Raw genomic sequence first — 14,049 nt, 5'->3', positions numbered from 1 at the left:
TTAACGTATTACAATGCTTGTGAGGGCACACGAGGACGTTGTAATGGAACAAATGACCCTGGCTGCGCTACGTGTGGTTCGGACCCGTAGTCCCTAGCAGCTGGAATCCGATTAAAATGGAAAATGTTGAAATGATTGCGGCTATGACAGCCGTGTACGCAGTATGCTGCATCCCATTTAACGTATTACAATGCTTGTGAGGGCACACGAGGACGTTGTAATGGAACAAATGACCCTGGCTGCGCTACGTGTGGTTCGGACCCGTAGTCCCTAGCAGCTGGAATCCGATTAAAATGGAAAATGTTGAAATGATTGCGGCTATGACAGCCGTGTACGCAGTATGCTGCATCCCATTTAACGTATTACAATGCTTATGAGGGCACACGAGGACTTTGTAATGGAACAAATGACCCCAGGGTGCACTATGTGTGGTTCGGACCCGTAGTCCCTAGCAGTTGGTTCGGTATCCACTGGCTTGGCAGAAATAATGGGCGACAATAACCACAAGAGACAAAGCGTCACCTAAGATGCAAATGCAATACTATCAACATCATAACCTACTGCAACATGAACATTCAATTCCGTAACGGATTCATAGAGGTAATAGGGAAAAATAGAGGAAATGGTCTAGCCAACCACCAATCAAATCAAAGTCAAATGTGGGCGAAGAAGTACCCTTGGCAGAAATAACCGGCGTCAACTACTTTACTTGTCCTAATAATTTCGTTATACCCTACCTCTGCTGGTGTTTTAATAATGTGCAGTATGCATCCTATTTAACGTATTACAATGCTTGTGAGGGCACACGAGGACGTTGTAATGGAAAAAGTACACTATATATGGTTCGGACCCGTAGTCCCTAGCAGTTGGTTCGGTATCCACTGGCTTGGCAGAAATAATGGGCGACAATAACCACAAGAGACAAAAAGTCACCGAAGATGCAAATGCAATACTATCAACATCATAACCTACTGCAACATGAACATTCAATTCCGTAACGGATTCATAGAGGTAATAGGGAAAAATAGAGAAAATGGTCGAGCCAACCACCAATCAAATCAAAGTCAAATGTGGGCGAAGAAGTACCCTTGGCAGAAATAACCGGCGTCAACTACTTTACTTGTCCTAATAATTTCGTTATACCCTACCTCTGCTGGTGTTTTAATAATGTGCAGTATGCTGCATCCCATTTAACGTATTACAATGCTTGTGAGGGCACACGAGGACGTTGTAATGGAAAAAGTACACTATATATGGTTCGGACCCGTAGTCCCTAGCAGTTGGTTCGGTATCCACTGGCTTGGCAGAAATAATGGGCGACAATAACCACAAGAGACAAAGAGTCACCTAAGATGCAAATGCAATACTATCAACATCATAACCTACTGCAACATGAACATTCAATTCCGTAACGGATTCATAGAGGTAATAGGGAAAAATAGAGGAAATGGTCGAGCCAACCACCAATCAAATCAAAGTCAAATGTGGGCGAAGAAGTGCCCTTGGCAGAAATAACCGGCGTCAACTACTTTACTTGTCCTAATAATTTCGTTATACCCTACCTCTGCTGGTGTTTTAATAATGTGCAGTATGCTGCATCCCATTTAACGTATTACAATGCTTGTGAGGGCACACGAGGACGTTGTAATGGAAAAAGTACACTATATATGGTTCGGACCCGTAGTCCCTAGCAGTTGGTTCGGTATCCACTGGCTTGGCAGAAATAATGGGCGACAATAACCACAAGAGACAAAGAGTCACCTAAGATGCAAATGCAATACTATCAACATCATAACCTACTGCAACATGAACATTCAATTCCGTAACGGATTCATAGAGGTAATAGGGAAAAATAGAGGAAATGGTCGAGCCAACCACCAATCAAATCAAAGTCAAATGTGGGCGAAGAAGTGCCCTTGGCAGAAATAACCGGCGTCAACTACTTTACTTGTCCTAATAATTTCGTTATACCCTACCTCTGCTGGTGTTTTAATAATGTACCTTCATTTTCATATTATTAGTCTTTTTTTTTTTAATATTTTGTTTAATCCTTGCCTGCATACTTTATCTTACAATATAGTAGTATTCTTTAAACTAAATTAGTATAAGCATCTCGTAGTCCGTGACCTTACTTTTTAAGGCTCCCAGCCTGAAAACCAGCGCTGAAACATTATGCTGAATGGGAGACCTATGTATATTTGATCACAAATGACATTTTATTTAGTACAAACATTAAGCGGAGTTTGGGCCCTTTCGTTGGCACGACACTTAATACACAATACACTGTTTAAGTTAAGTTAGTTTTTAAGTTTTATATTTTTTTATTCTTAGTTTTATATTTTAAGCGTCATTATTTTTAATATTATATTTATATTATGTGTTGGTTCAACAAATAAATTTCATTATATTCTAGTATATTCTAGTATTAATTCAATTACTTTTAAGATATTTTATAGGTTCCTAGTGTTATAGTGATCAAATAAAAAAAGTTTTCTTTCTTTCTTTCAACCCTACCCTATTGCAGGAATAGAGACCCTGCACAGTTCTGCCATGACGGGTCTACTTGATTATTTCGATATGTGAGATGGAATATTAACACTGAAAACAGTAATAGCCCAGAGGTTAGGGCTTCTGGAGGTTGTAGGCTCCAGGCACAAACCTCTTGACTTTTTGGGAGTTACTTATGTCGACTAAGCCGATCTGACAGAAGAAACTGGAAACTGACTTAATAGGAACTTTCCAACAAAGATCCTTCTGGGTCGCTGAACACATAGCAAATGACTTCCAAACTTAGTCATTAAGAAATGACAACCGTTAACTTTATATAGCATAGTAACAACTAACTATTTTATCCCGTTAGTTCAACTCTTAAAAGTATTTAGATGCAGTTGAACTACTGGGACAGTCACACTATTTCAACCATTTAGTTAAGAATCATTGGGTGATATGAGGCCTTAAAGAATTTGTATGAAACTTTAATGTAACAATTTAACAAACAGCCCATCCCAGAAATGAACTTGCAAAAACTTTCAAAGGGCCATTTGAACATTTGTCTAGTAGCTCTATGACACTAGGGGCCTATTGCACAACTTCCAGATAAACTTTCTAACAAATAAAATCATTATGACAGTTTCTGGTATCGGGAATCTGTCAAAATGGCTTTATTCATTGGATAAAGTTTAGGCCATTGTGAAACAGGACATATTTCATTCATACCTCATTCGTCATGTTACATGATTTGTCAAACATCAGGTACACACAACTAGCTCTTATGACAAATTTCTGATGAAAGTCTACTAACTAACAATAATTCAGAGAACAGAACTAACAGAAGAAACTGAAAACCAACTTAATAGGAACTTTTTTCCATAAATAACACAAGATCCTTCTGGGCCCCTGAGTGAACACAATGCAAATCACTTCCCTACCTAAACTTAGTCATTAAGAAATGACAACAGCCAACTTTATACAACCATAGTAACGAGTTGGACTATTTTGTCCCATTAATTCAACTCTTAAAAGGACTGAGATGCAGTTGAACTACTGGGACAGTCAAACTAGATCAACTAATCCATTGAACTAGTAGGACAGCAATATGATCTAGTAGACAAGGTAGAAAGAATTCCATTTTAGCTTTTACACAATATCATGTGGAATGCTGATTTTAATTCATACAAAAGACATAGTAATGTTTTACAAGTTTGAATTTTGTTGTTCCATAATAATTTTCATAAGATGTGGTTCTTGTTACAATGGTTAACTTAAGACTAAAGACGCCAAAGAAACAGGCGTACCCTGGTATGAGAAGCCCACAACAAACTCAAAATGTGAGAATTCACTTCAGTATTAACGGTATTAAAACCAAAAATATGAACTAAGCTCAAGTATGGGCGGCGGGCGTTTCCGCACGGTCTCACGAGGAAATTTTAACTAAAATAAAATATGTACTTATGATTGGTAACAGAAACGACACAACCACGAAAAAGTACACAACTTTTCAATCAACACTTAACAGGGTTTAGAAAAAAACGTAAAAGTTAACGAAGAAAGGCCACGAAAATTCGACGAGATTACTACGATTAGGGCTATGTCGGTTTCAGTTCCGAACCTGACGGTTTTACATTTTGTAGAATCTGATTTGCACTCTTTGATTCATATTCGTTTCATGGCAGATCAACCACACCTCACACAACCACGGCCGAAGTTCGCCCGTCCGCTGAACAAAACAAGTAACAACGCCCATCATATAATTGCAAGAAAAAAAAGATAGCTGAAAATTGTAATGAAATTGAAAAATCAATAATGATTAATGAACAATGTAACCAGTAACCACAGATAAACAACGATAAACTGTGCTAATAGTCTGTGGTGTTTTGGTGTTGCCAGGTCTTAATTTCACTTTACTCATGCTTATATGCTTTTAGATTTTGCGAGTAATGGAAAAATCAATTAATAAATTAATTTAAGACTTTCGTATTACATTAGGTATTATAACAGACTTTTTTTGCTGAAATATCTTGTACTTGCACTTGACGATAAGCATGCCAATACGGAAAGCAATGATGAGATCTGGATGAGCTCCTCACAGTTTAGAATCTGAAAATAAATCTTGAATAAAAATATCTGTGACAGGAAATCCGAATGCCAGAAGGACTGTTCAAACTTTAGCGGTTCGTCTTCGTAACCGAAACGTTAACAAAAACGATTCGTGCGAGTTTTATTACCTTATATTACACGATTTATGAAAATTCTGGGTAAATTGTATTTCAAACTAATTTTATTGTATTTTGGACTAGCAACCACCCGCGGCTTCACTTGGTGAAAATATTAATTCTCTACAGATATTCTCTATCCCGTGAGAACATTGGAAAATCCAGCTTTAGTACATTATAAAGAGAACCACTGCAACATTTTAGTTTTCTAAGTCCAAAGGTTTGGGCTAGGTGTTGACAATGACGAGTCAGTCAATGAATCAGGACTTTTCTTTTTCTATATTTAGATCATAGGTAAGGATAATCTATTTATGAGTTAAAATAGCATTTGTGAGTTTCAAACATTTTAGAAAAGTCCTTTATTTTTAATTCAAAATAATAACTTGTTTAAATTATTTACACAACAAGTGTAAATTAAAAATTTATAACACCCCCGACGATCCAAAGTATTTGAGTTTTCCAAAACATCATTTTCAAATAAATAATTATGTATTTAGGCAACGTCCATCTTGACAGCTTGACATTTGTCAATTGACATAATATTAAGAACCTAACGGTTATGTAACCTTCTTTTCTACAAGAAAACTAGAAAAGAGCTGATAACTCTTAAACGGCTGAACCAATTTTTTTGGATTATAGCTAAGAACACTCTCGATCAAGCCACCTTTCAAACAAAAAAAACTAAATTAAAATCGGTTCATTCGTTTAGGCGCTACGATGCCACAGACAGATACACAGATACACAGATACACAGATACACAGATACACAGATACACAGATACACAGATACACAGATACACAGATACACACGTCAAACTTATAACACCCCTCTTTTTGGGTCGGGGGTTAAAAAATTACCTTGCAAGTTTTGATTTTCCCTAAATTTAAGGTAAAATACCATATAATGGCACCACTGATAGTTGTTTTTTTTTTTGTCCACAGATGTTATATCAACGAATTTAGGAACTTAACTAACACCATCTATACACGAACCAATTTGCAATTTTGATCCAACTTGTAGAGCCAACTCCTGTGGGACACAAAGTCGCCTCCGTTCCCGAATAGGTACCGATCCACTCACTTGACCATTTGACACATTTCTAGTCTGTGAAGTATTAATAATTAAAAAAAAAAAAATTGAAAAATGCAATGCAAAATGGCACGGGTCAACACCGTTACCGGTGGGCAAAGGCAAAGCAAAAGTGAGCAGTTTTGTGGTGTTCAGTGGTACTCTTCATGGAAAAACATCATCCAGGATTCATCAATCCGATTATTCTGATATTCTATTCGAAGTTACAGATAATTTTGTATCGGTTTCCGTGGAAAGTGTGATTTTGGTGATTTTTTCTTGTTGCTTTGTAGCACGTTTCAGTGCATGAATATAATATTCGTTCGTGTTATTCCGTTATTCTTTATCAGTTTGTAATATTTAGAATTAGGGAATAATAACTACAAGTCGTAGTGCTTTCTTTTGGTTGATAGGAGGTAGCAGTTTTCGATTCTTCTGCTTTACAGTTTGACTTGGTTAGCCGCCATGTTACTGGCATAACTAAACTATTAATTATTATACTGCCGAATGAAATATTACAGTACAATTCCGCACAGAAAACAGTATTGGAAAAAAGAAATGGGTGCAGTAATAGAGTAGAAAGCCTAAAGGAATGTGGCAGATCAATAATTTCTCATATTTTTCAGTTTAGTGTGGTGGTTGTGTTTGTCTTGAGCCCTAAAAAATAAAATTGAGGATCTGTTGGCTGGTTTCTAGATGTGTCGTTTGTAATGTCTGCTAATTGGTTATTAGTAGTTCACTAGTCCGATCTTTCTGTAGAGAGTTCCTTCATTCATAGGACTTAAACATGAACTTTACCAAGTAATTTTTAGTAAGTAGTTGAGATTTTAATCAACTGAATTTACCTCAGGTTTGGAATTCCCTTCCTATCGATAAAAGTTAATGAAAGAGTTGGTTAAAGCTGTTTTAATAAATTCATACAATAACTCTGGTGCTCTGTTGGAAAGTTTTGTGAAATCCCAGTTTTGTGTGCAGTGAGAGTGGATTTTTAGTATAGGGCATAACAGAATAGTGGTTGCTCTGGTTTTATTAACTACAGCTTGGGTGTGAGCCTTCACCCAAATGTCTTTTTCCCCCAATATATCTATCAGCCAACAGCTTTTTAGCCATAATCAGATTTTGGGTAAGTGGGAGTTAAAATTTCATGAAATGAAACGAAATATGTTTCATTGTGTTAGGTATACTACAGACTTTTAGGAGAAAAACACGTCAACATTCTAAGGAAACTGTTTAATATTCTTAAAATAAATTTCACATTCTATAGTGTTAGGTTGACAAGTTGACTACCGACTGACAAGAAGACATTCTGGGTTGCCATAACTTCACTCTGTTCATCACATTGTACTCCAAAAGAGATATGCAAGTATGCAAAATAAAAAATAGGTACATTTGTCAACCTTATCGCTTTGAAACCTCATTTTGAGGTGTCTATCAAGAATGAAATTAATAAAAAAAATGTTCTATTCATTATTACATTTTGATAAGACTAAATATCAAAGTACACAGTTGTCTGTTCATAATAATTAATTATTATTGTTGTTTAGGAAGATATATCCTCAGCAAGTGCATACTAAAATGGATTCCTACATGCTCAGTGTTTTTTGACATTTGAAATGGGCACTTGAAGAAATGGGCACTCTTTCTTTGTTTTCGATCAAATATGATTTAAGTCCTGCGAATGCCAGTCTGCCCGGCTAGCATGGGCAGTAGATAAAAATTATATCCACTGATTTCTATGACATCAGTGGATATAATCGGGGATACAATTTTTATCTACTGCCCATGCTATCCGGGCTGGGTCAGTAAAAGAGAATAAAAAAAACTATTACTGGCTCCTATTGCTATACATAAATAAAATTTTATAGATACTAAAGGGAGTAAAGTTTTCCAAAGAAAAAAAGAATTGCTATGTGAATTTACAATTAGTTTGGTAATCGGTATTTTCTTACTGAGAATTGAGATTTCTTATTTCTGTTCTTGACAATCCAAACCTTTATCTTTTGTATTTAGCTATGGTGGTGCGCAACTGCTTTTATCGGTTAAAAATTCTATATAAGATTCATAAGTACATTGGTCAAGAGGTTCATACTCGGCTAGCCTAAAGTTTAGTTCTATGGAAACTGAACTATGCTGATGTAGTCTATGGGCCTCGACTATTAGCCAGGACAAGCAAACTCATCCAAAGGGTTGTAACAAAGAAAATTTTTCACCACCCAATAGGTGAAAAATTTAAAATAAAATTTATTTAAAAAAAACAAAACAATAGAATTAATTCCTTACTTTTACTTCCAGCTGACAAAATATATATATATATAGAATGAATATAGGGAAAACCTTCGGGCGCCAGCCAGCTGGATAGAAATCTCCACAGATAGACTTGCCGAGGCTTGGACTTTTAATCGCAAGTCAGAGATTCGGTCCACCTAGCCGTGCTCTCTATTCCGGGACGCCAAATGTCCTCAAGAAATAAATATTGGTGAATAAAAATCAAAGAATTTAAAATTTATTATTAAAAATTAATTTATTAAATTTCTAAAGTTTTATACAAATTTTATTTATTAAAGAGGAAAAAAAAATATGACAATTTATAATAGGTATCGCCCCTTTGTTCTTGTCTTAATTTTATATGTCATATATATAGATACAATGATCAAAAATAAACAAACTTATAGTACCTGGGCCACATGGCCACACACTAGGTTATAAAAAAAATAAAGTCCAAATTATCACAAAATTTGTTAAAATAGAGAATAAGCTAGGCACATGTCGAATATCTAACTAATTCCACAGGCCGAAAACTGCATTCCATCACACCAATTCCGGGATGGAATCCGATATAAAACGTAACATGTACGATCCAAAATGAAATTTACGGGAAAATCCTCATGATAAATGCTCAAATGAGGCGTTAAATGATAACAATCTAGGATCAACGATCTAGGATCAACGATCTAGGATCAACGGCTGTAACAAGGAAATGTTAGGTTAAAATTTTCATTCATTTTCTTGTTGGAAAATTCAATGTTCTAATGGCGAAATTGGGTAGAAAAATGAACACTTACCGCTAAAAGCGCCGTGTCCTACCACTCTATAGCCCTCTGGCCCATAAATATGTATTATACTTATTTAGTTTAACTTTCACATTTTAAAAAATTAATAATTGACGAGCAAATGTTTGCGTGTCTATGTAGGAAGAAAAAGTGAACCTTCAAAATGGCCACCGAAAGATGCCAACTTCATTCGGTAAACGAGCTGTCAAAAATGTTACTAGTTTTTTTTTTCCAATATGAAAGAAGGTTTGACAGATCGTTGAATTACATTCCCAAACGTCACGCCTTAGAAACGTCATGGTGAAGTTTGGGACACTGACATATGACGTATAAAAGGTCTACTAACAGATTTCAGGTTATGTTAATAAAAATTTGCGATCTAAATAAAGGATGTAACGGGACCGCTAAGGTACACGTTACAATTTCCCCTTTCTAGAGAAAAGAAAAAAAAACCTTTTTTTTTTCTTTACCCTAAACAATTCTATAAGACAAAACAAAGGGAACTACCAAACAAAAGGAAAGTTAAATATCTAAATTTATGTAAGCCAAAACAACCAAATAATCATTAATAAATACAGATTGAGAAGCAATCCATTAAAACAAAATTCCTAAACTAGAATTGCATAGTATTGGTATACTACTGTCCAAGACACTAGCATCAACGCTGTGAAATGGCAAACCAAACTAGCTAAGAAGGGAAGAAAACTTTCTAAAGAGTGTGTGATTAGGATTGGTATACTACTGACCAAGACACTAAGCATCAACGCCGTGAAATGGCAAACCAACCTAACACAACATAAGCCAAAATAAAAAGAGTCTAGAGTTAGTATGCAACTGATCAATCCACTGAGGCACCCTCGCCGCGTATTGACGAACTAACCTAGCTAAGGGGTTTTCGGAATGGTATGCAACCGAACAAAGCACTCAGGCACCCTCGCCGCGCATTGTCGAACCATCCAAAATAAAGATGCGCTACAAAAGAGCAACACCTAAAACATCGTCCTGCCTAAAGCAAGGACCTAGCGAACATGTCCACATGTGTGAGACAAGGCCAAGGATGAGTACTAAAGACCCACATAGAAAAAAATATATACATCTACTTGCCGATAAAACAGACACAAGCAGGAGGATAACATGGAGCATGTGCCAACCATGATCCCACAAAAGATCTGTACATATTTACAAAACTACCTGACTGACTATAGCAGAACAAGCAGGAGGATAATACGGGGCATGTGCTAAACCGTAATCCCTTAAAAGAAAACTATACATATTTACAACAAAATTAGGTAATACGGTGCAAACAAAGGCAAAACCGCAACCAAAAATGAGTTCTTCAAGAGCCTGGTAAAACGAAGCAACTGCATAACCGCTACCAAAAGATCTCTTATAAACAGAACTATAAAATCAAAAATATACAATATATACAAAAAAAAGGAGGTAATGCGGAGCAACTGCATAGCCGCAACCTACAAATCGGTAGGACTGACAAAGGAGCCAAAAATCCTACACAAAATAATAATGAGTCCTTATTGTGTTAGCTTCTGCTAGATTCTTTTCCTGTTAAAATTAATTTTAAGTTTTAATTTTGTCAAATTTTAAGAATATCTTTTATATGGTATCTACCTGTACTATTTTTTTCCAAATCTTTTAATAAATATACATTATCTGAAATTTTCTTTATTATTTTACATTTAACAAATTTAGGGGCTAATTTTGCGGAAAAGAAAGAAGCAGCATTGGATTGCACAAAGTTGCGCCTCCAAACTGTGTCTCCAACACAATAAGAAATGCTTTTTCTTCCTTCATTGTAGTATTTGGCATTTCGTCTATATGACTTGGCCAGATTACTAACAGTTTTATCAAAAATATTACTCAAAGTAAGAAGTGCGTCCGAATAATCTGAACGACTACCAATAGTTAACTCTGAAGGGTCAGAGATAGAATAAAATTTATGTAAGGATCCATCAAGGAAAACTTCCCTACCAAACATAAGAAAATTAGGTGTGTATCCTGTAACTAAATTAATAGTGCCATTAATAGCTGCCTGAACATGGGGTAAATATTTAGACCACGTTCTATGGTCACTTTCAACATAGCATGCTAAGCAAGTCTCAATAGTTTTGTTAAAGCGTTCTACTGGATTATTCTGAGGGGTATATAAAGTGTTATAAAATACTTTTGGAATATTATATTCTTTAGCAAAACATTTAAAAGCTTTGGATGTCATCTGGACACCATTGTCAACGATGCAAATTTTTGGGACACCGTATTTTAAGAAGACTTCTTTTTGTAGTAAGTTTATTATGGTCCTTGTAGTTGCTCTACGCATGGGTAAGATCCAACAGAATTTTGAAAAAACATCTACCACCGTAAGTATATAAACACATCCAGAATAAGATTTTGGCAATGGACCTACAATATCGATGGACAGCATTGTCATAGGGCGATCGACCAACTTAGGATTAGACATAAGACCTAAAGGAGCTGAAGGGGAATGTTTATATGCTTTGCATTTATCGCATCTATTTATATAATCTTTAACATCTTTAAACATTTTAGGCCAAAAGTAATGCATTCGCAATTTGCCAATAGTTTTATGTATACCAAAATGACCAGAATTCAAATCATCATGATTATTTCTAATAGTTTCCAAAATGTTTTCTCTAGGTATTACTATTTTCCAAGCTAAATTTCTATTCAAAAGGGATTTAGACTTTACATATTTATATAAGGTATCGTTATCTACTTTATAGGTTTTAAATTTAGAAGGATGTTTCTGACATTCTACAAAAATTTTAGAATACCATGGATCATGGATATCCTCTGGACATGATACAATTTCAGCAATTTCTATACGAGATAAAGCATCAGGGACTGTATGACTACTACCTTTTTTATGAATAATATTAAATTTATACTGTGACAAACGAGTGGACCATCTAGCTAACCTACCAGAGGGGTTAGTTAAATTCATCAACCATTTTAAACTAGCATGATCAGTGACTACTGTAAATTCAGTACCTTCTACGTAGGGTCGAAAATGTTCTATGGACAACAAAACAGCTAAAAGTTCTCTTTCAGTAACACTATAATTCTGCTCAGCTTTAGACAATAATTTAGAAAAGTAAGCAATAGGATGTTGTTGACCTGAGTCATCATCTTGCATCAAGACGCTACCAATTGCATAACCACTGGCATCACAATGTATAGAAAAGGGTTTTTCAAAGTTAGGGCATTGTAAAACTGGGGCGGTCACTAAAGCATTTTTAAGATAATCGAAAGACTTTTGTGCATCATCATTCCAAGTAAAGGTAGTTTTAACATTTCTTTTACTGCTAGTCAATTTAGTCAAAGGAGCTACATAGTGAGAAAAGTTTGGAATAAATTTCCTATAGTAAGAACACATACCAATAAAACTTCTAACATTTTTAATAGACTTAGGTTGAGGATAATTTTTAATTATTTCTAATTTTTCAGGATCAGTATGTAAACCATCTTTATCTACAATATATCCAAGATATTTAAGTTTTTCTTTGCAAAATTCAGATTTACTTAGGTTAATTGTAAGTCCAGAATCTTTTAATCTTTGATATACTTTATCCAACAATGCTAAATGACTTTCAAAATCTTTTGAAACTAAAATAATATCATCTAGATAACAGAAAAGTTTGTTATCAAACTCTGGTCCAAACAAACGATCAGAAAGTCTTTGTAATTCGGCGGGCGCATTTGTCACACCAAATGGCATCCTAACGAATTCAAATAGACCACGACCTGGGACTACAAACGCTGTCTTTTCTCTAGAAGATTCTTCTAACATAATTTGATAAAAAGCCTTAGAGAGATCAATAGAGCTAAGGAATTTAGCATCCCTAAGGTTTACTAATATTCTAGAAATATAAGGTAAAGGGTAAGAATCTCGAACAGTTACAGAATTCAACTTCCTGGAATCTAAACAAACTCTAAGACTACCATCTTTTTTAGTCACCATAACCAACGGACTACTCCATGGCGATCTAGAGGGTTGAATAATACCTTCCGCTAACATTTTATCGATTTCTGAATTTAAAGCTTTTAATTTAGCAGGACTTAATGAATAATAACGTTGTTTAATAGGTTCACCAAAAGTTACAATTTTATGTTGGACTAAATCTGTTTTTCCCAAACCTTTTTGTTCATAAGAAATATTTTCAAAGGATTGAGTTACTTTATTTAATCTAAGTTTCTCTTCGACAGATAGACTAGACGCTGGGGTAATTGATGAAATTTCAAAAGGGGAATCATTCTCTATACAATTAATAATAGAAATTTCCTTTTTCAATTTGGACAAAATGTCAAAGTTAATCCAAAAATCAATGCCAAGAATGACGTCACTGGTAAATGAAGGAATGACTGCAAACTTACACTGCCTGATTCTTTTAGCACACCTGATGGGCAATTCCATGCAACCGATTACTTTTTGGTGCTTTCCATCAGCTGTAGCAGCAGAGAAGGATGAAGGTGTCATGTCAAATCCCATTTTTTGAAATAATAAGTGAGAGTTATTACCTAAAACACTTATCTGGGCTCCACTGTCCATTAAGCCTAGGAATTCTCTACCTCTCACAGAGAATGCTAAGTAAGGGCGATTATCAGAATCCTTAAATTGCAATAGGGAAGCTACTTGCATCATTAAATTACAATTATTACTATTTACATGTAGTGGGTTTTTAGAAAAATATTCAAAGTCTTCTGTCGTCGTGCACCTGTCATTTTCTGAAGAAAACCGGCCACGGCGACGCCTATTTAGTTTTTTGGCTCCGTTTCTAACAAAGAAATGGCCTTTTTAGGTGGGTGGCATTTTGGGCAATCTTTTGTGGTCACATCCGGGTATTTGCATTGGAAGCAAAGCTTTCCAGGGTAAACAGGACAATTCAAAAATATGTGATCACTACCGTTACATTTTTTGCATATAATTTTCTGATTTTGAAAAACATTGGGTTTAATTTTTGAATTACTGCCAGACGGTACACTAATTTCCTTTTTTATGCTTGTCGTAGGGGTATTATAATCATGAGAAGATTTTAAACTAGTTTTATATGACTCAATTTCTTTTCCCAATTGAATTAATTCATTCAATGATAAAATTCCTCGTCCAATTAAGTGGTAAGAGTACTGAGGAAGCATGTTATGTTTAACAATGTCCAACAAAGTTGTTTCTAGTAAAGGGTTTTGC

Source organism: Maniola jurtina, chromosome 26 (genome assembly GCF_905333055.1).
Source record: "Maniola jurtina chromosome 26, ilManJurt1.1, whole genome shotgun sequence".
Taxonomy (NCBI): Eukaryota; Metazoa; Arthropoda; class Insecta; order Lepidoptera; family Nymphalidae; genus Maniola; species Maniola jurtina.
The sequence above is the reverse complement of the archived record's forward strand: the minus strand, read 5'-3'. Positions refer to the sequence as shown.